Genomic DNA, 27,160 nt, shown 5'->3' on the forward strand with positions numbered 1-27,160 from the left:
TATGCCACTCCACCCTGCCTCCCACATATTCCACTCCACTCTACCCCCACATATGCCACTGTGCCTGATACGCCTTATACCCCCTGATACACCACTCCATCCTCCCCAGACATGCCACACTGCCTCCCAGACATGCCACGCTGCCCTCCCCACATATGCCTTATATATCGTATATGCCTTATACCCCCAGATATGTAACTCCGTCCTCCCCAGATATGCCTTATACCCCCCAGATATCTCATAGTCCCCTCAGAGTCACAGACCTGTTCGCATCACACTGACACCATACTTTTATAAATAAGTACTGGGTTAATCTTCACTGCCCCCAGGATTTAGATTCCCCTTAGTCTGCCCCCCTTTACCTCTAACTGCGCTTTAAGTTAACTTTATTAAATTAACCCTCAGTCCTCATCATTAAATTAACACTAAACACCCCATTAACCATAACTACCCCTAAATTAACTCTAAATACCCCATCAAACACAACTACCCTAAATTAACCCTAAACACCCCATTAACCACAGCATCCCCTAAATTAACCCTAAAGACCCCCATCAACCACAACAGCCCCTAAATTAACCCTAAACACCCCATTAACCACAGCTGCTCCTATATTAACCCTAAACACCCCATTAACCATAACTGCCCCTAAATTAACCCTAAACACCCCATTAACCATAGCTGCCCATAAAATAACCCTAAACACCCCATTAACCATAGCTGCCCCTAAACCATAACTTCCCCTAAATTAGCCCTAAACACCCCATTAACCATAACTGCCCCTAAATTAACCCCCACCTCCCCTAACTTTCAGCAGCCCAAATATTAATTTTATACTTACAGTTAGATGAGTGTCACAGCCATGTGGTTCTGGCCTTCTGGGAGAAGGAAGGGGCGGGGCCAGTTGTCACAGTGATTACAGGGAGGGGCTGGTAAGTAGGAGCTGCTGCTGTGAGTCACTGAAACGGTTTATATAATGAGGGGTATTTTTCAGAGCGTTTGCTCTGAAAAAACCCTCATTTTATAATCGATAAAAATCGATTCAACTAATCGATAATGAAATTCGTTGGCAACGATTTTCATTATCGATTATTATCGATTTTATCGATTAGTTGTTGCAGCCCTACATAGCAATACCACTCTGTTTTTATTGGCAGGGTCCTGTTATACTCTCGCCAAACTACGTTTCCTCCTGCTGGGACACCTTAGGTTAACCCCTTCAGCGCCAGACAGAACCAGCGTTGTAGCGAGAAGGGGGATGCCGCTGCACCTTGAGCTGTGTTGGCGCTGTGGCTGTCCTGAAAAAGACAGTGAGGTATTACAGCAGCCCACACCATTGGAGAGCCCAGAGTTCGAGGACGTTATACTGTATTCCAAAAAGCAACTTGATCCGACCTTGAGCGACAGCGTCGGAAACGTCACCGGGAATATTCCACACGATGGCCGGGCCATAGTTCCACCAGGGTTCCCAGATGAGCTCCCTCTCCGTAACCACCTCCGAGTGTTGCACACCACGAGTACAGTATAACCCCAAAAGAACGATGTGGTGGGACAAAGGATGTCTGTAGTGACGCAGGTCCAATTGTTGGCGGGCATCACCGCGGTTTCTAGTTGCCAAACAGTTTCATGAATTTGTGGCTAGGTCCCGGTCAGGCGCATCAAGCATTTCTGTGCATGTAGAGCCCCCATAGCCGGCTAGTTCATGGGAGTCTAGTTAGGGCAGACCAGACAAGGTTTCCTGTTCACCCTGTGCCCCCCAATTAGCACAGGGTGACTTAAACATAAGAGGGGACTGTACAGGTAAGGAGTCTCCCCAGGAATCCATCAGTGCCCCCCTCCCAAACTCAAACATACCCTCGTGTGTCCTCAACTTCAGGGGTTACTGTGACACTAGGCATCCCTGCTTTAAACACTGGTAGAATAGTGAATCACGAAAGGTAACATTTACATTTACTTTTTTTTTGTGATCTTAACAACAAACTCAAATTCAGCTACTGTGATCCTATCCAACCAATATATCTGATGATAACTTCAGCGGAAGGTGTGGACAGTAATCTAAAGCTGATACTGAGAAGAGAATCTGATTAGATGATTAGGATACATATTATACTCAGAAAAACTTGTAATCAGACTGGTATCATATGTCTATAATTAAGTACTTTCTATATCCTAATTATAATTAATTTGCTTTTCTTACAGGTTTAAGAGCTTATACAGTTTAGCAGTAAGAAGTTTAGCAGCAGATCCTTTAAATTGCGAGGTGGGATCTCCATGGATTGGACTTGTTTGTCCAGCACATTCCACATATGCTTGGATTGAGATCTGGGGAATTTGGAGGCCAAGTCAATGCCTTGAACTCATTGTTGTGTCCTTCACAAGCCTGGGAACATCCTTGTAAAACCCAGGTGTGTGTCAATTGTAAGGGATGGAGCTGTCCCACTTGTCCCAGTTCAGGATCCTCCGGAGGGGGAGCTAGTGAAATCGAGTCTTCCAGTTTCTTGCAATTTCTATTTTAATAGATACTAACAAATGTAGGAGGAATCGGAGATCTTTATTATTTAAATTAGGGAGATTCAAATGTAGTAATGCCAGGTCTGGAGTCAATCTCCATTCGGGACCAAAAATCCCTTCCAAATGAAAGGAAGATTTTCCAAAATCTATAAATAGGGGTGCACCTCCACCAGATATGGAACTCATCACCTCTAGATGCCCCACACCTCCAGCAATTTGGAATATTATTTTTATACATTTTTGTTAGAATTGTTGGTACTCTGTACCATCTGTTCATTAATTTGAACTGTAATTCGTTCAAATTCAGATTATGAATATATTTATTAGTGAGATTCAATGCATGATCCCAATCTGATATATCAATTTTCCTATTTAAATCTATTTCCCACTTTTTAAGTGCTGGAGGGAGTGGATCTTTTTTATATGAATTTATCAGCGTCATAGACTTTGTAATCAGGGCCGGCCGAAGACTTAACGCCGCCTGGGGCGAAGTTTAAAATGCCGCCCCCCGCCGAGGGGGGGCGGCATTATCTACCCGCCCCCCACCGGTACTTACTCTGAAACAGTCCTGCGGCGAGTCTCCCTGTGCTGCCACGGTGCCGGCTTGTAATGCTGAGCGCCGGAAATTCACGTCACTTCCGGCGCTCTGCATTACAAGCCGGCACAGAGACCGAACAGGGAAACTCGCCGCAGAGGAGAGAGGGAGGGGCGCCGAGCGGGTAAGCGAAAACCACTCGGTGCCCCTCTCTCTCTCCTCCACTTCAAAAAAACAAAAAAAAAACCGCTTGGGGCGGCAAAGTGCCGCCCCTTCTGAAGTGCCGCCTGGGACAATTGCCCCAGTCGGCTCCATTGTAGGGCCGGCCCTGGACAAGATATCCCTATGGAACAGAGGGCAGAGTTGCCCGAGGTACAGTACCAGCCCAGTATGGGATAATGTGGTCAGGCTGACAGACAGGGCTTTAAAAAAGTAAATAAAAAAAAATAACCATTATAAAAAAAAAAAAAAAATAAGCAGCAGCTCAGCGTGTGGACAGGGTTTGAGAGGCACTGGTTCCTGTGCCTGCGTTAGAAAAGGTTGAGCACTTCCTCTTACCCCACCTTCCTTTCCCATATATCCTTCCCATTTTATTTTTTTTACCCCATCCACTGTATCTTTGCCTCTACCCCAGCACACTTATTCCCTTGTAACACAGCAGCTGAAGTGGGTGTCTGATATTTCACAGATTATAAATATACTGTATATATGTATATTTTGTTAATGTCATCAACAGTCTCTTGAGTGACAAAAGCACCCTGATCTTGCGTGGCTTACAGTTGCAGTCTACACAGGCCATTGTTTTTTGTTTTGTTAAAAGCACTTGAATGTTAACAGTGTGTGTCTCAACCTTGCTTTTCCTCCCCTAAATTTCTGCTTGTTGACCCCCTGCAGGAAACAGCCCGTCGGAAAGAGGAGGAGGAACGCAAGGCGCGCGAGAAGCAAGAGGAGGAGCAGGCCAAATGCTTGGAGAAATTTCAGGATGCGGAGCCGCTGGAACAGGAGGAGCTTCATAGTTTCACAGACACCATGCTGCCTGGGTGCTTCCACCTGCTGGATGAGCTGCCCGATACGGTGTATCGCGTGTGTGACCTCATTATGACCGCCATCAAGCGCAATGGGGCAGACTACAGAGACCTGATTCTTAAACAAGTTGTAAACCAGGTAAGGCAAGTTTACGCTGTAAGTCATCTACGTAGCCCTTGCTTCTCTTCCATTTATCACTCTTCTGTATTCCATCTTCTTGCAGGTGTGGGAAGCTGCTGATGTCCTCATTAAAGCCGCTCTGCCGTTGACAACAAGCGACACTAAAACCGTATCAGAATGGATCAGCCAGATGGCCACGCTTCCTCAGGCTTCTAACCTGGCCACTCGAATCCTGTTGTTGACTTTGCTTTTTGAGGTGATTATTCCTAAACCCATTTAGAGTAGCGTAGAACAAGTTCTGCAGTTGGTGGTGGTTGCGCCGAGCACCGTCAAACACAATCAGCAGTCAATCTAGACCATGTTTAATAGGATATTTTGTATGTCATAAGGGTCACGAAAGGTTTAATCTGCGTTTGACTGCTCTGGGAATAATCCTGAATTCTGACCTAGTGAGTGTTAGTCTGGCCTGGAATGGCAGAACATGGACCTCATCTATTGTAATAGTAATTACTGCAGTGGTCCTCGCAGAACTATGTAGCAGCTGTTCAGAGCAAGTTAATGTGGAGGGGCAGTGTATGGTGATGTAGAGACGGACCCCTCTATCATAATAGCTGCAGGTAATTGCTTGGTCAGCTTCCCCGGGTCCATCCATTGTTAGAATTCAAATGTGTGGCTCTGTTCAACTGGCAAGAGATGCTTCCTTCACCCAAACATATGGGGGGTCTGTGGGCTAACCTCTCAAAAGCATTTAGCTAGACCCATCGGTGCTTTTTGTTGCTGGAGTGCAGCTCCTCCTGGATGCATCCGGCCGCTCCCTGCGTACTTTGTTGTAATACCGCAGTGAGTGTGACGTGAAAGCTTCAGAATAGTAACACATTTAAGCTGTTAATGACAAATAACCAGAAACCAACCTCATTTGAAAAGTCCGGTAAGGCTGTACTGTATTACGTTTGATAATGTCTTCTCGTTTGATGTAAGAGTAACTGGTGATCCTAACGTTTTGTCTGGTCAGGAGCTGAAGCTGCCGTGTGCCCGGATTGTGGAGATGAGCGGCATCCTGAATGTTCTGATTAAGCTGCTGGAAGTGGTTCAGCTGTGTCTGCAAGCTGCCAAGGAGCAGAAGGAGGTGCAAACTCCTAAGTAAGACCTGGTGAATTCTGAAACGCTGCCCCCCAGCAAAGCCAAATGTGCAGATGGTGTGAAAGTGTGTCCTCTGATGCTTTCAGTGATATTTATATATTCTCCGGACTACCAACGTTTGTGTCTTCATCCCACGTGCCTTTCAGTCTTTTTCTCACCTGATGATTCCCAAATGCCTCCGTGGATTTTTCAGGCCAAAAACTTCTCACACTAATAAGAGTGGCGTTACATATTGTATCAGTCTTCCTATATATGTTTCCATCTCAAACACGTTTATTGTGTGATATAATGGCAATCTATCAGACTTATATTGCTTTTAAAAGTGATGATCTGATAGCTACCTTCTAAGAGTTGAATTAGGATTGTACACCACCTGTGGCTTCATTTCATTAGTGTAAATGGATACCAAATACATTAAAACTTTGTGGTAGTACTGGGTATAAATAAGTTGTAAATAATATTGTTAGTCATGCACTTTATATTTTCTCCCCCATTTTTAGGTGGATTACACCTGTCTTACTACTGATTGACTTCTATGAAAAAACGTCCATTTCTTCCAAGAGGAGAATGCAAATGAACCGGGTATAATAATCTTAATGTTCTATTTTCCCTCCAGTACACGTATTGGCATTTCTTATGCCAAACGTCCAATTATATTATCTCCTTGAGTAAAGTGTATTTCTACTTTTTCTTTCCTCTCCAGTATTTACAGTCGAATGGTAACAATTGGCGTTGGTTTGATGACAGATCAGGTCGATGGTGTAGCTATAGTGCTAGCAACAACAGCACCATTGACACCGCGTGGAAAGCCGGCGAGACATGCGTGCGTTTTACTGCCGGCCGACGAAGATACACAGTTCAGTTTACCACCATGGTGCAGATGATTCACAACATTGATTTTTATATTTTCTAACCACGCTTTTCTGGAATTATACACTTTGGGATTAAGGTTTAGGTACAGCGAGATTTCCATTTATATAGTCCAAAAGGCCATTTGGAAGATAGTCGACTGCTATAAACGCTGTCTGCTCCAGTCGGGTCAGGCTACGCAGCTGGATGGAGGTAAATTTGGTTCTCACCAATGACGTGTCTTGCAGGTAAATGAAGAAACTGGAAATAGGAGGCCCGTAATGCTTACTTTGCTGCGTGTTCCAAGGTTAGTCAAAGGTGGCAAGAATGGAAATGGCCAGGAACTGGAGAAAACATTGGAGGAAGCAAAAGAAGTGGACTTGGATGCCAAACCAAAGGAGGAGAAGTCTTCTGGTAGGACGTGTTTTAGTCTTAACGGAGTGCAGAAGAATTCTGTGTAAAGGTTTATACATCTACGTTGAACATGTTTAATGCGTATGAATTTTTTTCCTCTACGCTCAGAGTCCATTCCTGCTTCAGAAAATGCCACCACAGAAAAGGAACCTCCTGTTGAAGAGCCAAAAGTTGGGGATATTGTTATCCAGGGGCTGACTGAAGAGATGGTGACCATTCTCATTCGTTCGCGTGTCAGCATGTTGGGAGTCCCAGTGGATCCGGACACTTTGCATGCTACCTTGCGGCTGTGTCTACGTCTTACACGTGACCACAAATACGCCAAGATGTTTGCCGAGCTGAAGAGCACACGCATGATCCTCAGTTTGAATCAGACCTCTGCGTTTAATGGCTTCACCCCGCTAGTCACTCTCCTCTTCAGACACATCATAGAAGATCCATGCACTTTACGGCACACTATGGAAAAGGTATGTCATGGCTAATGCCAAAAAAATACCTCAAAGACTATATATGTAGGTGTGTGTGTGTATATATATATATGTATTAAACCCCTGTCCTAAATTTCAGGTTGTCCGATCTGCAGCCACAAGTGGGGCTGGTAGTACCACCTCTGGTGTAGTGTCTGGAAGCTTGGGTTCCCAGGAGATAAACTATATCCTTCGTGTCTTGGGCCCAGCTGCTTGCCGAAATCCTGACATCTTCACCGAAGTGGCAAACAACTGCATTCGGATAGCTCTGCCGGCACCGAGAGGATCGGGAACTGGTGAGTAGCAGAGTAGGAACACAACGGAATTCACCAACAAGCTTTTTACGTTCTCAGTTTAAATGTCTTTGTGGGTCCGCAGGATAATTGTAGAGTAGGCCTTGACTGTGTAATTCCACTTGTGATTTGGAAAACGTTACGGTCTTGTTTTGTAACTTAATGTCAAGCATTTATTTTTACCATTTTCAGCCTCAGATGATGAGTATGAGAATCTCCGTATCAAGGGGCCCAATGCAGTACAGCTTGTAAAGACAACACCTGTGAAGCCTTCCACGCTTCCAGTCATCCCTGATACCATTAAGGAAGTGATCTATGACATGCTCAACGCACTTGCAGCTTACCATGCTCCAAACGAAGGTACCTAGGCCTTATTGCTACTTTCAGTGTGAGGTAGAGCGACCGCCTCGGTCTAGATGTAATGCGATGTTGGCTCTGCGGCAGAAAAAAATTAAAATATCTTCTTCCATTGCAGTAGCAGAAAAGACGGAGCCAAAACCTGTGGGTATGAACCAGGAGGTCAGTCAGATCTTACAGGACATGGGTGATGAGGTTTTCCAGCAATATCGTGACCTCACGAGACCGGGTAGTGACTTTGATGCTCAAAGCAGCTTTGCTATCAATGTAAGGATATAATGATCATGAATTATGCTACAGTTTTTGTATTGCTCATGTGTTATACTATTTGTTTACTAGTTGTGATTTGCTGCATGCTTGAGTGTTTTTTGTAGCATGCTGGTAGTGTGGAATATTCTCTATCAATTAGCTATACCTTTTTCTGACATTTGTTATTTACTTGTAGGCTCGGGTCTTTACCACAGACAGCACCTCCACTGAGACTCCTCCATCTGGAACTCCTCAAGGAGAAGGTATGCCGCTCACTCTAACGTGCTTAAGTCTTGAATGCCTCTTAAATGTCCATTTTGTGATACTGGTAGTACACTCCAATACAAACGAATAAAATTACATCAAGCGAGGGAAAATCTAGAAGTTATAGATGGTGTTTCTAATGTTAGGTGTAAGAAGTTGGATAACTTAAATAGGGTGCATCTAAAGTGTATCCTAAAAAAAAATAGCTATGTCTTCTGATGTGAAACTTGATAATTTTAAAGACAATCACAGTGTCGAGCATAATTAAACTACCTATAGCTTGTGTCTTTGGCAGTCAGTGGAAATGATTTTGATATATTTAGATTACACATCAATTTCATGGAAGCTGACATTGGTGACGGCATGTTCTGCCAGGGTCGTCTATCTATTACATTCCCTGTTCTGAAGTCCTCTCCCTTCTCCTTGCCATAAACAAGTAGATGACAATTAGCAACTTAAGGCAGAGAACGCAACAGGAGGAGTAATTATGCAGATCCCGACAACAGATAATTCAGATACATTTCCCAGTCATTCATAATCTGGAGTTACAGTACACAGTCATCTCGGCTGGTTTTAACAAACTCCCAATTATTTATTATTATCTTTTATTTATGTAGCGCCACCAAATCTATGCAGCGCTTAATACAATACATATATTCAAGGGGTCTGACAAGATGAGAATTGACAGACTAAGACAAACCAATACATTAGGTGGAGAGACACTGATGCTGCACTCGAAACATACAGATTCCGATTGCTTTTCTTTAACAATCCGCTTTTGTGAGTGCTGTTTAATTTGTTTCCCTTTTGGCAGCATTGACCCCAGAAGAGAACAGAGAGGGAGGAAAGAAGGATAAGGAATCAGAGCGGAATTCAGAGGACGGGAGACTTAAAGCAAGAGCTAGTAAACCCCTGCTTCCTACCTCTACCATCCTCCGGCTGCTGGCTGAACTAGTCCGGTCGTACGTGGGTATTGCTACGCTGATTGCCAACTGTAATTATACTTCTGGGCAGTCAGAGCTTATTAAAGAGGTATGTGATTCCATTAGCCTTATGTGGTATTCAGGTTTGGTAGGAGAATTACAATGCCATTAATTGTTTTGTATTGGTAGGATTGTAGTGTGCTGGCTTTTGTTTTGGACCACCTCTTGCCACACACACAAAATGCAGAAGACAGGTGGCGCTTGTTAATGAGGTCAAAGCGGCCCTTGGTCGAGCATTAGCTATGGCAGAAAGCACAGAAAAACATGCCAGGTAGGAAGCGTGGCGTGTTTTTTAGATTCTGTGTATGGCCTTTGAGTCTTGTAGAGTACTAGAATAAAGTCTATGGCTCATTAACATAGTGCCGCAGAAAGTAGTGCGTTTAAGGGGCTAGACCTTCTGTCATTTTGTCTTCCAGGTTACAGGCAGTAATGTGTATTATAAGCACCATCATGGAGTCCTGCCCATCGACCTCCAGCTTCTATAGCAGTGCAACAACCAAAACGCAACACAATGGAATGAACAACATCATCCGACTGTTTCTAAAGAAGGGCCTTGTCAGCGACTTGGCTCGGGTACCTCACAGCCTTGATCTCTCCAGGTGAACAACTTAACGTTTAAGTGTGTTAAGGCTGTTTAATGCAGTTGGGTTGCTTTAATGCAGTTAAATGCACTTGAGGGCAGGGACACGGTTAAACAGTCTGTGAAGACCCTGGGTTGTCCTGCTTCTTTGTTGTGCATAAAACTGTTTTTTTCTGTTGTTCTTGCAGCCCAAATATGGCCAACACTGTAAATGCAGCCCTTAAACCTCTAGAGACTTTGTCTCGGATTGTCAACCAGCCTAGCAGCCTGTTTGGTAGTAAAGGAGCATCAGGAAAGAATAAATCAGAACAGGACACCCATGGAGCCTCCAGAGACCCCAACAGTAACCAACCAGACACAGGTATGGTAATCATTGTATGTACTCTTCACGGGTAGACAGAACTGCACCGGCTGCATCCACCGCCAGCAACTGTGCCCCATAAATCTCTGCTGCTGGTTTATGGTTTGTCTTCATAACGTGTGCGTTCTATCTGGTAGCAAATGTAATTACTTAAATGTATTTGATGGAGTCATGAGCCATTGGGTAGGTGCCACAAGCTGCCTTAAAATTTGTGTTGAGCAAAGGTAAAGTTACATCAATAGAGGTAGATCTATCAATGACCAGCTAAAAATGACATGGTTCATATAACACAAAGCAATGGTTTTGAGAGCTGTGTTTGCCTTCTTTGAGCTCAATTTGAGCTTAAACTGACGTTATGTTGGAAACTACCCAAGAGACGCCTTAATTCCCTGTCTTTGTGTGCAAGTTACATGCCCTGATTTGCTTTCTTCATTACTTTATTCCTTACCATTTGATGTAGGTGAAACGGGAGCAGAGGCTCAAGAGGAGGATCCAGATGTATCCCAGGCTGAAGTAACTGATGGAGACGTGGATGGAGAGACGGAGTCTGATACTGTAGTTATTGCAGGGCAGCCAGAAGTCCTCACCAACCAGGCAATGCAGGTAACTATATATATATATATATATATATATATATATATATATATATATATATACGATCAGACTTTAGTTATTAAGGGGCTTTAGAAATTGTTGAAATCACAAAAAAAACTGCAGCCATTTGAAAAAAAAAAATGTGAAAAATGTATTTGATGCTTGTGATGGTTAAATGCCAAAGCTTCAGTGCAAGTAATGACAGTGATCTTTTTGGAGTGAAGAAAGTGACTAAAGTTGTTGGTATAATTACTGTTTGGAGTCCTTTGTTTGATACACTCCTTTCTTGATAGGTGGAAAATGAGCTTGAAGATTTGATAGATGAGCTTCTAGATCGTGATGGAGCTGCAGGTAAGTACCGTTTCCAATCTTCTTGTAGCACGTTTAGAAAAATGTACATGTTACAAAAAATGTATGCCTCATTTGCTGCATTTAGTGAGCAGAGTTGGCGAAGATGAATCGCAAGAGGATGTGTTAATGGATGAGGCTCCGACTAACCTTAGTCAAGCGTCTACCCTCCAGGCAAACAGAGAAGGTGAGTGGTCAGATGGACGATTAAATAAGTCTCATGGGAGTATGTAGGTTTGTATTTTACGGGCAATTTATAGCCAAAAAGCGGCTTCCCATCTGTTGAGCAGTAATGGCTGTTTCTCCCTCACAGAATGCAAGAATGTATTACAGTTCTCCATGAGAACATGTAAACTAACGAGCAGCTTTGTCAAGGTGATTAGATATTAGTTTGTTGGATTAATGGGACCTTCTGTGTCATTTGTGCAGATTCTATGAACATCCTTGATCCAGAGGATGAGGAGGAGCACACGCAAGAGGAAGACAGCAGTGGCAGCAATGAGGATGAAGATGACAGCCAAGAAGAGGAGGAGGAGGAAGAAGAGGAAGATGAAGATGACCAGGTATTAGTAAAAGATGGAGTTCTGTGGCAATGCCTACCAATGTAAGATTCTCCATGTTTCATGGAGACGAGGACTTCTTTGCTTGAAAATCTAGTTCTGTTTCAGACAGAGAATAGCTTTGTGAAACATCTCGCTAAGAACATTTTCTGAAATATCCTTTTAACCATGCATATGTATATTAAATATAAAGAAAATCAAGCTTGACTGTTCTGTAAATGAACCCATTGCATCTCCTGAGGATACTGACCAATATGCTTCCTGCAGGATGATGAGGAAGGTGAAGAAGAAGACGAGGATGATGACGACGACTGCTTAGAGATGGAGCTGGATGAGGATTACCCAGACATGAATGCTTCCCCACTTGTGCGCTTTGAACGTTTTGACCGAGAGGACGACCTCATAATTGAGTTTGACAATATGTTTTCCAGCGCAAGTAAGATTCTTGGTCATGCAGAAGTCTGAAATAGCATTTCCACGTAGAGAACATTGTTTTTTGTAATCATTCAGTCAGCAAGGCATAAAAATGTATAGGTTCTAAACGTCCGCACCAAGAGTGCTGCATTTTGGATCTTTTCAGATAAGCACATGTGGCTTTCTCTGGTAGCATATTGTTAAATCATGTTGGCTGTGCTTTGAAAGCCTTAATTTTTGCCTTGATGCCTGTGATATAAGCTGTATTTTCAAGTCTATAGCCCTTAATACCTTACCTTGATGCTTTCTGGTCAAAGTGTAGCAGAAGCAATGGACGGGCTGACTTTATAGGTGTCCAACAAGGGAGGGAGATTTTGGGCATCAGTTTGAGAAGTTTTTCTAAAGTGTTCTCAATTCCTGCAGCCGACATCCCTCCATCTCCTGGTAACATCCCCGCCACGCACCCTCTCATGGTGCGCCACGCAGACCACAGTGCTCTCACTCTTGGTGCAGGGACGTCGACTACTCGCCTAGCACAGGGAATCGGTAGAAGTCAGCGGACTCTTCGGCAGCTCACAACCAACACCGGCCACACTATACATGTTCACTGTCCTGGCAACAGGCAACCAAACCCACCCTTAATATTGCAGAGGTAAGTTGTTGAAGGCCAAAAAGAGTTGGTAGTAGGTTTGCTGGAATTTAATGAGGGGTCTCTTCGGATTTCTAAGTTGGTAATGGTAACACTGCTTCATGCTTCCTTTAAGGTTGCTGGGTCCCTCGGCCGCCGCTGATATCTTGCAGCTGAGTAGTAGCCTTCCTCTTCAGAGCCGAGGCCGGGCGCGTCTCCTTGTAGGAAATGATAATGTCCACATCATAGCTCGATCTGATGATGAACTTCTGGATGGTTTCTTTCATGATCAGAGCACAGCCACCAGCCAGGCTGGTAAGTGACAACAGTAATCAAGCACAGCAGTGTTTCTGGTTTTCATTTTGTGGGCTCTTGAGATTTGGGACATTAAAGGGGCTATGAATTGTTTTTAGACTCATTTTTTGTCCCAACGTTCCCTCTATGGTGTCAGGTGTTCTAAAAGATATGAATTAATCTGCCTTTTCCTGGTCTCTCATCTGTACTTTGTGCCACTGACTCTGCAATCATATTACAATTCCTCAGCTTACACTATATATATATATATAATTACACCTAATATAATATATCTCTATCCCCACCACATCTGCAGTTCCAGACCAGTTTTATATTCACGGCTTATGAGGTCCCTTTTGAATCACTTTTGACCTTTTACATGAATCTCTGTATACAATAGCTTTCAGGCTTTGATTTGCATTTTTAGTGATGCATGAAGTATGTGTCCATATCTTGGGCTAATGTTCCAGTAATAAATACAGTTCTAAGTAATAAATACTGCTTTGTTACAGGTACTCTCTCCAGTATTCCTACCGCATTGACTCGCTGGACGGAAGAATGTAAGGTCCTAGATGCTGAAAGCATGCATGACTGCGTGGCAGGTGAGAAGCCCTCGGTGCGATGAACGTAATTCATCCTAGAGCAAACTATTTCATCAGGTTCAGAAACAGACAAGCACATCAGTTTACCAACGCCATGTTTGTTGTAGGACTCTGCTATATCCAGTTCAGAGTTTCACATGTACTTAGTTCGTAAATGGATGAAAATAAATTTTTCCTTTACATTTTACAATTTTGACAAATTTTTCCAAATTGCTCAATCACTTATGGGCTTGTTTTCAGTGACCTCTCTTGCGTAAGCCATATTCGTTAAAATGTTTAGAGAACCTTGTGTGTTTTTGTTTCTCAGTTGTAAAAGTCCCAATAATAAACCATTTGGAGGCTTTGCGTGACGAAGAACTCGAGGAGCGACGTGAAAAGCGGCGCAAGCAAATGGCAGAAGAAGATGCCAAGATGGCAGATAAAGCTAAAGAAGAGAAGGAATCGAAAGACCCGAACTCACAGGTCTGTCCCGATTTTGAACTTTTTCTTGTGTATGTAGTGAGCCAACCTTCAGCAAAAGATCCTAGGTTTTTGTGATTTGAATTACTGCATGAACGTTTTGTGACTTTGAGCAGCATAGCACCGGTTTGATTAATCCTTGTTCTTAATCTTCCCAGGCTTCCAATTCCAAGCGAAGCATGCCTTTCGAGTTGAGCCTTACAGGTATTTATCGCTTATAGTGCAGCATTTTCTGCCTCGGTCTCCTTCACAGGTCAGTCGAGTGGATTCTGCGATGCTTCAGGCTGAGGTAGTAGATTGTATAGTTTTGGGGTCACACCCGATCTAGGAGATAACTATACAGTTTACTGTCTTTCCTGCGGTATCTGTTACCAGCCCCAGCAAGGACGAGACCTCTTAATGTATATATCTGGACCTGCTTGGACTTTTAGATTTTGTGCCAATTTCTTGGCTTTTCTGTACATATGTTCATTTGTTTCCCTTTTGTGGTTTTGATGGAACATTGGAACTGTCTCTAGCACCCACCATCAGTCAGTATTATATCATGCAGGGAAATGGTTCGGTCTTATACGATGAAAATTCAGCATTTTCTAAAATCATGCATGGAACATATTAAATGTAAAATATATTTGTTGTGCGTAATTAGTTTTTTTTTCTTTTTAAGACTAAAGCTTTCTTATGTATGAACAATCTAAATGGCCAAGTCACTGAAAAAATATCTCCATTCCTTGTTAGCCTCCTTGTCACCTGAACGAGCAGAGGATTCAGATGCCCTGACTGCAGTGAGCAGCCAGCTGGAGGGCTCACCCATGGATACTAGTAGCCTCGCCTCTGGACCTCTAGAGGAAGGTGTTGGGGAAGCATCTGGGGTTGTTAATCAAGAACAGCCGTTGGTCAGCAGTAGTGTCGCAGTTGGTCAACAGGTTGTGGAGCCACCAAGTCAATCCAGCAGCCAGACATCGGTGTCCCAACACAGTGAGGAGAGGTACGTCACGCCGTGGGGCACGGGGAACTGACCTGCTGTAACCCAATTCCCTGAAGCGGCTTGATGCTGCTCAGGACAATGAGTTAGTGGATAGTTATGTTTGGAAGCACAACAGCAATGACCAGTTCTAGTTCACTTTCTGAAATTAGCTGACCGATTTTAAGTCTTCTCTTGGTCATTGTTTTTTTTTTCTCCAGTTCTTCGGGTGCTCCCTCCTCTGATTTGCCCTCCGTCAGAGATTCTAGCATGTCCTTGTTGGAAACAGATTCCATTGGAATCCTTGAAGAAGCCCTGCCGTCCACGAGTAGCGAAGATGATGATCCGCTCGCAGGTAATTCTCTTGCACAATCGGCCATCAAATGATGTGGTAATGTTCTCTGAGCACCATGCTATAGTCCCATATGTATTTATACTCCCGAAGGAGTGGACCCATCCTTCCTTGCAGCTCTTCCAGAAGATATACGCAGAGAGGTGCTTCAGAACCAGCTGGGCATCCGACCGCCAGCTCGGGCACCACCTACTGCTGTGCCGGTCATCCCACCACCTGTGGTCGGCAGTGCTGGTGTCACAGAGGTCAGCCCAGAGTTCTTGGCAGCTTTACCACCTGCCATACAGGAAGAGGTACGGTTCAAACGAACAGGCACACACACTGGGTAATGCATTTCTTTCCTCTATATCCATGAGTTAACGCTTGTCCCCATTAATTGGCCATTTCTACCAGTCCTTAGGTGCTTGCCCAACAGAGAGCAGAGCAGCAGAGGCGCGAACTTGCTCAGAGCACTACTTCTGACAACCCCATGGACCCCGTGACCTTCATTCAAACCTTGCCATCCGACCTGCGCCGCAGTGTTCTTGAGGATATGGAGGACAGCGTTCTAGCAGTAATGCCCCCTGACATTGCGGCTGAAGCTCAGGCTTTGCGCAGAGAACAAGAGGCAAGACAAAGACAGCTAATGCACGAGAGACTGTTTGGTCACAGCAGCACGTCTGCCCTCTCGGCCATACTCAGGAGCCCAGGTATCTGCAACATGATATGCATTGCTAATAGAATCTAGCCTTGGAAATATGGCTAATGTTCTACCTGGTTAGCTTGATTTTCATCTTTATTCAGTTTCACATCTGGCTATATTTTTTTCCAATGTTGTAGTGTTTTTAGGACTCATACTTCAGTTTGATTTAGTTGTGAAGTCTGTTATGTTTGAAGACTTTGGTAGGATTTGCCTTTGGGCCAGTATGTGTGCCAGATGGCTACTTTTAGATGAGTAATAAATGTATTACACCAACAAAAGCGTAATCCTGTATGTCACAAGAAAAAAATAGAAGATATTAAACCACAACATGCCTTGTTTCTGTGTTAAATGTATTTTAAGCTTTCACAAGCCGTCTGAGTGGGAATAGAGGAGTCTAATACACACGTCTGGCTGTGCAGAGAGGAAGCACCTTTCAGATGGGTGGTAGCAGCACCCACACCAGGTATGCTTAAATCTGTTGTATTCATTTAACTTCATAGACTGTAGGATGAATGCAGGACACTCCATTCATCTTTGAAAGTCTATATCTCATCGCAAAGCTGGGGTTTACAGACCATGAAATAAGACGGCTTTAAAGGAGCATTCTAGCCCATGTTACATGTATAGACTCCAGTGCTTTTTTACTGCATGCAGATCTATAAGGATACGTTAGCTGTTACTTTACATCTTTTCCTATCGTGGCCTCAACTAAAGTCTACCATACATGTGATTGGCTGTTGCTACGCATTTAAAAAAATTATGAACTAGGCTCATCATTTAAAAAATAAAAATAATAATAAAAAAAAAATTGTAGCTACAAATGAGGATAAAAAGCAAAAAAATAAATGCCCACCACTCGTTAGATCTGTGTGAATTCTAGATGTCTTGGTCCGTTGAAGTAATTTGTCGTCTGCTGATAACTGTGAAGGTTTTTTGAATTTAATGAAACAAGTCTCTCTCGTCAGGCCGGCCGGCAGCAATGTGGACAGCCTGTTGCGACTGCGAGGACGCCTGTTGCTTGACCACGAGGCCCTCTGTTGTCTTCTCGTCTTGTTGTTCGTGGATGAGCCCAAGCTGAACACCAGTCGGCTGCATCGCGTCCTGCGCAACCTCTGTTACCACGCGCAGACCCGTAACTGGGTAATTCGCAGTCTACTGTCAATCCTGCAACGCAGCAGCGAGAGTGAACTCTGCATAGAAAGTCCCAAGACTCCCATCGGAGGCCCCGATAAGAGAGGGACTGTCAAGTCCTGCTCTTCCAGCCACGACAGCCGTCCGTTAGAATTGATGCACAGGGTGGATTCCAAGAACTCCAACCAGCTTTCCTGGCTCTCTGTGTCCATGGATGCCGCTCTTGGCTGTCGCACCAATATCTTCCAAATCCAGAGGTCCCTGGGGCGCAAGCACACTGAGAAGCATGCTGCCTGTGGCTCCACGGTCCACATACACCCACAAGCTGCGCCGGTGGTTTGCAGGCATGTGTTGGATACGCTTATCCAGTTGGCCAAGGTAAGGCTTAGAACTTTCTATGGAAGATTTACTAGTTGTAAAGATTTTAATATAGGCTGCCATAGTTCTAGCTAATACCATCCTTTTTTTTCGCTAATGATTAAAACGGTGCCATTTGTTTATAATGTACCTTTCAGTTCTTTCTATTTTGCGGCTTTGTGTATATAAGAAGTCTGTACGTTTTCACTTTGCCGTACTGGAGGCTTGTGTGCGGTCACAACGTCAACAAGGAGTAGAAAGGGATGTAGTTATATTAAGGATATTTACCAGACATGGTTATGTAGCTACGTGCCGCTTTCTTCATTGACCTCAATCTCTTACCCCCTTAGGTGTTCCCCAGCCATTTTACACAGCAGCGCGCCAAAGAGTGCAGTGCAGAGAGCAGCGATGGCAGGGAGAGGAATATAAAGGTCACCTGCAGCCCCTGCCTTCCACCGTCGGGTGCTACTGGGTCAAACAACATCTCCACGGATTTCTGGGACTTGTTGGTCAAATTGGACAATATGAATGTGAGCCGCAAAGGGAAAACCTCTGTAAAGTCTGTGCCCGTGAGCTCGGGGGGAGAAGGCGAGAGCTCCCAGTGCAGCCTGGAAGCTTCGCCTCTTAGACAGCTCATGAATATGTTGTCACATCCTGTTATCCGACGCAGCTCGTTACTCACGGAAAAGTTGCTTCGTCTCCTTTCCCTCATCTCCATTGCCCTGCCTGATAATAAGGTGCCGGAAGTCAATCAAGCGAATGCAACCGCTCCCGTGCCTACCCCCACCCCTGCTGCCGCTTCACTACCTGTGCCTGTACCAGCAGTGACCGTGCCGTTGGCAGTCGCCACAAGTGTGGTGTCCAGTAAGTACTTCAGTCATGCCCTGTATTATAACGCACCAAACCTTGGATGGTCTGTTCAACCTTAAAAAATTATTTTTAATTATAAACCCTATCCCGTAAAAGCCTCTATTTTTATACTAAATTATTATTTTTTTATTTTTTTTTAAAGCAGTTACAAAAAGCAGCAAATCTCCAGCTAAATCCAGCGACGCCAGTGGTGTCCCAGAAAAGATGGCGGTATCAGGCCTAACTGAGAAACAGCTGCAGCTTTCTGTTGAGGTAAGCGATTGGAATGATCAAATTTCCCATATTTGGGCAAATTTAAAAAAATGAGTCTTCACAGCCAATATTTTATAGGTCTGTGGGTGGCTGCATGTTGCAGTGCATGGTTAGGCGACCCTGTCTTTCATGGTTCTTTAAGGCACGTGCTAATCAGATGTATAGGTTCATGCAGAACGTCTCCTTCCCAGGTGCTGACATCCCATTCATGTTCAGAGGAAGGCTTGGAGGATGCCGCAAACGTTTTACTACAACTCTCGCGGGGTGATGCCGGCACGAGGGACACCGTGCTGAAACTGCTCCTTAGCGGAGCCCACCACTTGGGATACACTCTGTGCAAACAGATAGGTGAGATGATCTGAAATACCCCACGCTTTCACGGCCTGCACACATTTTGCTTTTTTTCTCAAACTGAATGTTGCTGGTTTGCTATCCAGGTACCCTTTTGGCGGAACTGCGCGAGTATAACTTGGAGCAGCAGAGACGTATTCAGTGTGAGGCCCTTTCTCCGGATGGAATGCCGGAAGAACAGCCCCAGAACACCAAAGCAAAGGGCAAAATGCAGAGCAGGTGAGTATTGCTGTCCTGAATCATTGGGCGCGTGCTTTATCCGGAAACCCGTTACACATTAGGACAGTAGTCAATCTAAAATGTTAGGTCTCTCCCCGCCCCGTCTTTGCGCTCCAGGTTTGACATCGCGGAAAACGTGGTGATCGTGGCATCCCAGAAGCGCCCACTAGGTGGCAGGGAGCTACAGTTGCCCTCCATGTCCATGCTGACTTCAAAGACTTCCACGCAAAAGTTATTCCTGAGAGTCCTGCAGGTCATCATCCAACTCCGAGACGACACACGCCGAGCTAACAAGAAGGCAAAGCAGACCAGCCGACTAGGTGGGAAAGCTGCATGTGTCTGACGCAAGGGATCAGAAAAAGTGGGATGAGCAAGGGCAACTTTTGTTGGGTTACCATAGGGATCATAGAAGACAAGTGGTTTTTGAATGATGCCTTTTATTGGCTAACTGAGTAAATATAGATTGCAAGCTTTCAAGACCTCTCAGGTCCCTTCATCAGGCATTTTATACAAAAATGTGGAAAACCTCATCCAGTTTTTTCATAGTGTAATTGGTCTAATAACTCAAGCTGCAACTATGGGCCGAGCTTTTTCATAAAGCATTCCGGAGTAGTTGAGGGGTTATAAGAAGCCTATAATGTGTTACCAAACCTTAAAGGTCATGAAAAACTGTGTATTGTAACAGTGGGCACGTTTACTCTGTTTTGCTGGAAAGTAGGTGTTTGTAGAGGTGTCTCTCACGCACCTGGCGGATTAATATAGAAGGCACTGCATGACCTCTCCGCTCTTCTCTTGCAGGGGCTGCCAGTCTGGCCTCGGCTAGCAGCATCCAGGCAGCTGTGCAGCAGCTGGAGGCCGAGGCTGATGCCATTATACAAATGGTACGTGAGGGTCAAAGGGCACGAAGACAGCTGCAAACTGCAACGGTTAGCATGATGACTGGCTGGCAGAACATCCATCCTTTAGTTTGTTTCTCCCTCCTTTTAATTTGAACGCTGTTATTCATCCCTTAATCTACCCCACCTTTTTCCTGCCTCTTGGTTTGTCGCCATCTTTATGTACACGTGAGACTTGTCCTTGTCACGCTTATCCCTAGCTTGCCCTATGCATGTTCTTCCAAGCTTAGCAGAAGCAGGTTGGTACACGGCTTCTGGCGATGTGAGATGTTCCTCTTGTGGGATGCATGTGATCAGTTGCCGCTTATTCTTGTGCGTTTTTAAACTAAACTTTTCATCCGCCTCATCTCTCCTGATTTTATGTGGCTAGGCTTGCTGTCCTCGTCAGCCAAGTGATCAGTCTTTATTTTGTTCAGGCGGAGGGTTCGGCTCGCAGAGAAGAGTCTCCAATGGATGTGGACCAGCCCTCTCCGGCCACACAGGACACGCAGTCAGTTGGTCAGTGCGCGGTCAGGGACAAACCATGTTTACTTGTTCAGGGTGTAACAGGTAGTCGATGTAATGTAACCTTGTGTGCTTGTTTTAGCTTCTGAAGGCTCTCAGGCTGCAGAGAAGAAAGAGGAAGAGCGGCTGCCAGAGTTACCGCTGCTGAGTGAACAGCTCAGCCTTGATGAGTTGTGGGACATGCTGGGAGAGTGCCTGAAAGAGCTGGAGGAGTCTCATGACCAGCATGCTGTTCTGGGTAACCAAAGCTACGCAGCTCACACTCTTCGATTTCTCTTCCATGGAATGAGTCTTCATTGTTCATGTTCTTGGTTTTTCTCCTTCTGTAGTCCTCCAACCAGCAGTAGAAGCCTTTTTCCTTGTCCATGCAACAGAAAGGGAAAGCAAGCCTCCAGTACGAGACACGAGGGAGAGCCAGCTAGCTCACATTAAAGATGAGCCACCTCCATTGTCCCCGGCCCCGCTTACGTCTGCAACCCCTTCTTCCTTGGACCCCTTTTTTTCTCGGGAACCTTCATCTATGCACATCTCATACAGCCTGCCTCCTGACACACAGAAGTTTCTGCGCTTTGCAGGTAAGAACCTTAAGTTTTATGTACTTGGTAGAAAAGGTAGAAGGTTATTAGATGTTATTTGAGACTTAAAGCCAAATACCTTTTATACTGATCTAACGTTATTTTTTTATTTATTTAAAGAGACCCATCGCACTGTGTTAAACCAGATCCTACGACAGTCTACCACCCACCTTGCCGATGGTCCCTTTGCTGTTCTGGTGGACTATATCAGAGTTTTGGACTTTGATGTGAAACGCAAGTAAGTATATCGTACCTTGGGTTTTAAGAATACTAACAAGAAGTGTCTTACGCGCTTTAAAGTAGGGTTGCAACAACTAATCGATAAAATCGATGATAATCGATAATGAAATTCGTTGCCAACGAATTTCATTATCGATTAGTTGAATCGATTTTTATCGATTATAAAATGAGGGTTTTTTCAGAGCAAATGCTCTGAAAAATACCCCTCGCGTTATAATCCGTTAGTGTGACTCACAGGAGTCACAGCAGCAGTTGCTACTTACAGTTCCTCCCTGCAGTCACTGCCGATTGGCCCGCCCACTTCCTTTTTCCAGTCCCTCCCTGCAATCGCTGCTGGAGAAAGAAAGGGGCGGGGCTAATCGGCAGTGACTGCAGGGAAGAAAGGGGCGGAGCCAAACGGTCGATTGGCTCCGCCCATTTCCTTAGCATCGCCATGGCTGTGACACTCATCTAACTGTGAGTATAAAATTAATATTTGGGCTGCTGAAAGTTAGGGGAGGTGGGGGTTAATTTAGGGGCAGTTATAGTTAATGGGGTGTTTAGGGTTAACTTTGGGGCAGTTATAGTTAATGGGGTGTTTAGGGTTAACTTAGGGGCAGTTATAGTTAATGGGGTGTTTAGGGTTAACTTAGGGGCAGTTATAGTTAATGGGGTGTTTAGGGTTAACTTAGGGGCAGTTATAGTTAATGGGGTGTTTAGGGTTAACTTAGGGGCAGTTATAGTTAATGGGGTGTTTAGGGTTAACTTAGGGGCAGTTATAGTTAATGGGGTGTTTAGGGTTAATTTAGGGGCAGTTATAGTTAATGGGGTGTTTAGGGTTAATTTAGGGGCAGTGGTGATTGATGGGGTGTTTAGGGTTAATTTAGGGGCAGTTGTGGTTGATGGGGTGTTTAGGGTTAATTTAGGGGCAGTTATAGTTAATGGGTTAATTTAGGGGCAGTTGTGGTAGATGGGGTCTTCAGGGTTAATTTAGGGGCAGTTTTGGTTAATGGGGTCTTCTCTTCAGGATTAATTTAATGCTGAGGACTGAGGGTTAATTTAATTAATTTAATAAAGTTAACTTAAGGTGCAGTTAGAGGTAAAGGGGGGCAAACTGAGGGGAATCTAAATCCTGGGGGCAGTGAAGATTAATCCTGTATTTATTTATAAAAGTATTGTCTGTGAACGAGTCTGCAAATCCTATGAGGGCACTATGAGATATCAGGGGGGTATACGGCATACCTGAGGAGGACGGAGTGACATATCTGGGGGTATAAGGCATATAGGGTATATAAGGCATATGTGGGGAGGGCAGTGTGGCAATCCTGGGCTCAAATATGCATAACTAGGGGGCAGGTTGGGGAAATAAAAACAAGAAAAAAAAATTATTCTGCCGTTTGTTTTTAACATCCTATGTTACTTTATTAAATAATTTAAAATAAATGAAAAAAAAATTTTTTTATCCGATTAATCGATTAATCGAAAAAGTAATCGGCCAACTAATCGATTATGAAAATAATTGTTAGTTGCAGCCCTACTTTAAAGTTGTATTTATTTGTAAATATGCCACATTTATGCAATTCATTATTACACCTGCTACATTGATGTGATATATAAATAGTGAGCTTTAGTGTTTGATTTGATAATTGTGGAAGCTTAAGCTGCTACAAGATGTTTCTGCTTCCCTGCACAGATATTTCCGCCAGGAGCTTGAGCGTCTCGATGAAGGGCTGCGCAAAGAAGACATGGCTGTTCATGTACGACGCGACCATGTGTTTGAAGACTCGTACAGAGAACTTCACCGAAAATCTCCTGAAGAAATGAAGAACAGGTTGTAAGTGTCCTAGTGTGAAAATGGGGATTTCTGTTGTGGGACGTGGTTGATAACCATCATCTAATGCGGTGGTGACCCTTAGTAGGGAGCTTTTATCTTTCATTTGCCGTTTATATTCTAATGGACACTGCAGCAAAGTTTCCTCTTTACTCTTTGTAGGTACATAGTGTTTGAAGGTGAGGAAGGTCAGGATGCCGGTGGGCTGCTCCGGGAATGGTATATGATCATCTCCAGAGAGATGTTCAATCCCATGTATGCACTGTTCCGCACATCTCCTGGTGACCGTGTCACTTACACCATCAACCCTTCATCGCACTGTAACCCCAACCACCTCAGCTACTTCAAGTTTGTGGGTCGTATTGTGGCTAAAGCAGTATATGACAATAGACTGCTTGAGTGTTACTTCACGCGGTCCTTCTACAAGCACATCCTTGGCAAGTCTGTCCGGTAAGTTTGACCATCTGCACATAACTCGCATTGTGCATTAGTGTGTCTGGTGGGTTAGGATGGGTCCGCCAAGCAGCTTTTTAAACGGACTGTGGCATTAAAATTAAAAGTGGAGTATCGTCCCTCAAACGCATCGTAGCGGAGAGTTCTATTTGAATGTGATCTACAGTTCTGTGTCTTTGGTCCAGGTACACAGACATGGAAAGTGAAGATTACCATTTCTACCAAGGTCTTGTCTACTTGCTCGAGAATGATGTCTCCACACTGGGATATGACTTGACGTTTAGCACCGAGGTAAGCGCGCATGCAGATAAAGATGCAATGGTGGGAAGTGTCACTTCAACAGCTATCTGCACTGGTCTTTAAAATGATTTTCAACCGTGTGAGATCCTTTTTTCTGTCCTCACATTCTGCGCTGATTGTGTCCCTTTTTGGTGTTTTTTTGCTCCGTTTGTCCAGGTTCAAGAGTTTGGAGTATGTGAAGTTCGTGATCTGAAGCCTAATGGGGCAAACATTCTAGTAACTGAAGATAACAAGAAGGAATACGTTCACCTTGTGTGCCAGATGAAGATGACAGGTACATCAATGGCTTTGTGCTTCCTGGTGATTGATTAAGCTTGATGCTTTCTCCGCTGCTTGTTTTTGTAATCGGCTTGGGCAACGTCTTTCTGCGTCAGGTGCCATTCGCAAGCAGCTGGCCGCTTTCCTGGAAGGATTCTATGAGATCATTCCCAAACGTCTTATCTCCATCTTCACGGAGCAGGAACTGGAGCTACTTATTTCCGGCCTGCCCACAATAGACATTGACGATCTGAAATCCAATACAGAGTATCACAAGTACCAGTCCAACTCCATCCAGGAAAGAACTGAGTTCCAGTGATTGAGATATGTTTGACAAATTAACTATTTTTGTATTCATGATTGGTCTGGGAAATTAATTTAAAGCTCCCTTAGTAAGCAGCATGTTGCCTTAGTTATGGTCCGCTTAAAGGGACAGTATCACTGACACCCCTATGATAATAAAAGCATATTAAAGTACTCTGAGTAACCCTAACCCTCTGAGTACTTTTTTATACATTCTTCCAACGAGGGGATGATAAACCTACCTGACACAGATTGCTGCTTAGGCTGTCGGTGGCAGTACAGAACTAGAGACTTTCTGTCTGTCGTATTCAGTGTTCTCTCTAAGTCGTGCTCTTGTGCACACGCACATAGCTTTCTAAGAGAGCGCACACGTCCAAAAATTGTGCGTACAAAAGTATATAAAAAGAAAAAAATAATATATTTTTTGAAACTTTATGCGGCACAGATATCGTGCGCACAAATTTTTTGCTCTGTGAAAATTTTTGCACAAGAGAAATTTTCTGCGCACGCCAACTAAGAAAAATTAGATGGAACATTAATCGTATTCACTAGTCATATGTCCGAGGTCTGTCCCTAACACCAGTAATGCAAGTTTTCATACTGCTTTGGAAACACAAGCCTTTATTAATCTGTGCCGATTTGTTGAAATTCTGCCATAAATCAGCAACGACTCTTTAGTTTAATGCTCTTCCGCTTTCAGTACTTTAGTATCTTCCTGAAGGTTAGTCAAGCCAGGAAACCACCTGAAGTCTTTAAAGTCAGGTCCATCTGAACTCGCCGTTATCTTGAGCCAATCTTATCGCCAGGGATGTGGAAGTGACCCAAATTACTGTCGATGCTCAATCCTGGCTGCTATTAAAACTGGTTCTAGACGTTCGAAGCTTTTCCTCTCGTGTATTTTATGGTACGGTTGTAAATGTCAAACTATTCTGTGCTGTCTTCTCTCACAGATTCAGTGGTTTTGGAGAGCGCTGAGCTCCTTCGACCAGGCTGACCGGGCCAAGTTCCTTCAGTTTGTAACTGGAACCTCTAAAGTTCCCCTGCAGGGCTTCGCTGCTCTAGAAGGAATGAACGGCATCCAGAAATTCCAAATACACCGGGATGATCGATCTACAGATAGACTGCCTTCTGCCCATACTTGGTAAGAGAAAAATGAGGGACGACTCATCTGTATTCTAGAATGTCTGTGGGTGACTCTGTAATCGTATACATTATTCATTTTGACCCCTCTCTTAGAGGACTTTTCACGATATATGTTGTACGTCTGGCTTTAAATTATCCATATTTTCTTAGTTTCAACCAGCTGGACCTCCCAGCGTACGAAAGCTATGAAAAGTTACGTCACATGCTGCTGTTGGCCATCCAGGAGTGCTCAGAAGGATTTGGCCTGGCTTAGGACGCCCTTACCGTGCATTCTTTTCTATTACTGGACTTTAGTGAGAGAAAAAAAAATTCAAGCCATGCATCAATCTTGCTCACCCTGCTGGCACCACGAAGAGGAACTTGCCTTCTGAAGATGCCGCCTGTCTTAGATCCCTTCCGATGGTGAACTTGTTGCGCTGAGATTTGGGAAAAATAATAAAAAAAAAAAAATTGATAAAAATGCCGCTCTGAAGGACACGGAGAACGGAGAGAAGCAGGGGGGAAATTATATATAAGTATATAAATATATATTTTTTTCTGTTTTGCTTTTCAGTTTGCTTAAGGATGAGTTGTGATGCTCAACTTTTTCAAAAAGTAAAGTTCAGATAGCAGGGTAAAAAGAAGCTGGTGGAAACGTTAAAATAAAGATGAGAATAGAGGGGGGAAAAAAAAGACGCAAATCGGAAACCTAGAGCACTCTCGTTAAGAAATAGCCACTATTTCCAACGCTATTTTTTTTTCTTTTCAGCTTCAAATAAAATACAGAGGTGTTTACCTGTAAATAAACCACTGAACCTTATTGATGCAGTTTTTCTTAATGCCCCTCTTTCAGTTGGTGCTCAGAGTATTGGATGGGGCGGAAAAGATGGCTGGCAGACGAAAGAGTTTAAAAGGCACAGCAAGTCATGGGAAAAATCAAAATTTTGAATCGGTTCAGCCCAAGTTCATTCTGTTCAATACCCCCCCCCATTTTGTTTCTCCCGATTATATTTATTCAGTCTTTTCCCTTCTAATTGGATTTTGAGTTTGGATTGCTAGACTTATTTTTTGTGTTGGGATTTTTTTTTTTAATTTTCTGAAATCAAAATAAAAATGAAGAAAATTTTTAAACCTAATACAAGGTTTCTCTGTAAGTCTTCAGATACTAGGAAGGCCGAGACTGTTAAAGGGGGGGCTGCGCTGTGATTAGGGAAGGAGGTTGCAGGTAGTGGTCGGATTGAGCAAACCCGGCAGTTCTGCCAGACCTTATTCTCAGCCTGTCATTCCTGGTACACATCTCACACGCTGTGCACAAAATATAGGGATTAAGCACTTGTGTCAACTAGACCATTCAGGAGTAATTAAAGCAAGTGTTTGAATAAAGGTTTAGTTTGAAAACCAACAGGTTATGTTTTGTCTTTGTTGGAATAAACGTATCGTGCCATCTCCAGCCCCCTTATTTCCGTGCTATCATTT

General features: G+C 43.9%; 1 pseudogene; it reads left to right on the forward strand.

The window, feature by feature from the left end:
* The first annotated feature begins 1,258 nt into the window (after positions 1-1,258).
* On the forward strand, positions 1,259-25,958 carry LOC149302274 (E3 ubiquitin-protein ligase HUWE1-like; annotated as a pseudogene).
* Positions 25,959-27,160: the final 1,202 nt, after the last annotated feature.

This window comes from Sceloporus occidentalis, unplaced genomic scaffold, assembly GCF_023333645.1.
Source record: "Sceloporus occidentalis isolate IW3139 unplaced genomic scaffold, rSceOcc1.0.p SCAF_19, whole genome shotgun sequence".
Taxonomy (NCBI): domain Eukaryota; kingdom Metazoa; phylum Chordata; class Lepidosauria; order Squamata; family Phrynosomatidae; genus Sceloporus; species Sceloporus occidentalis.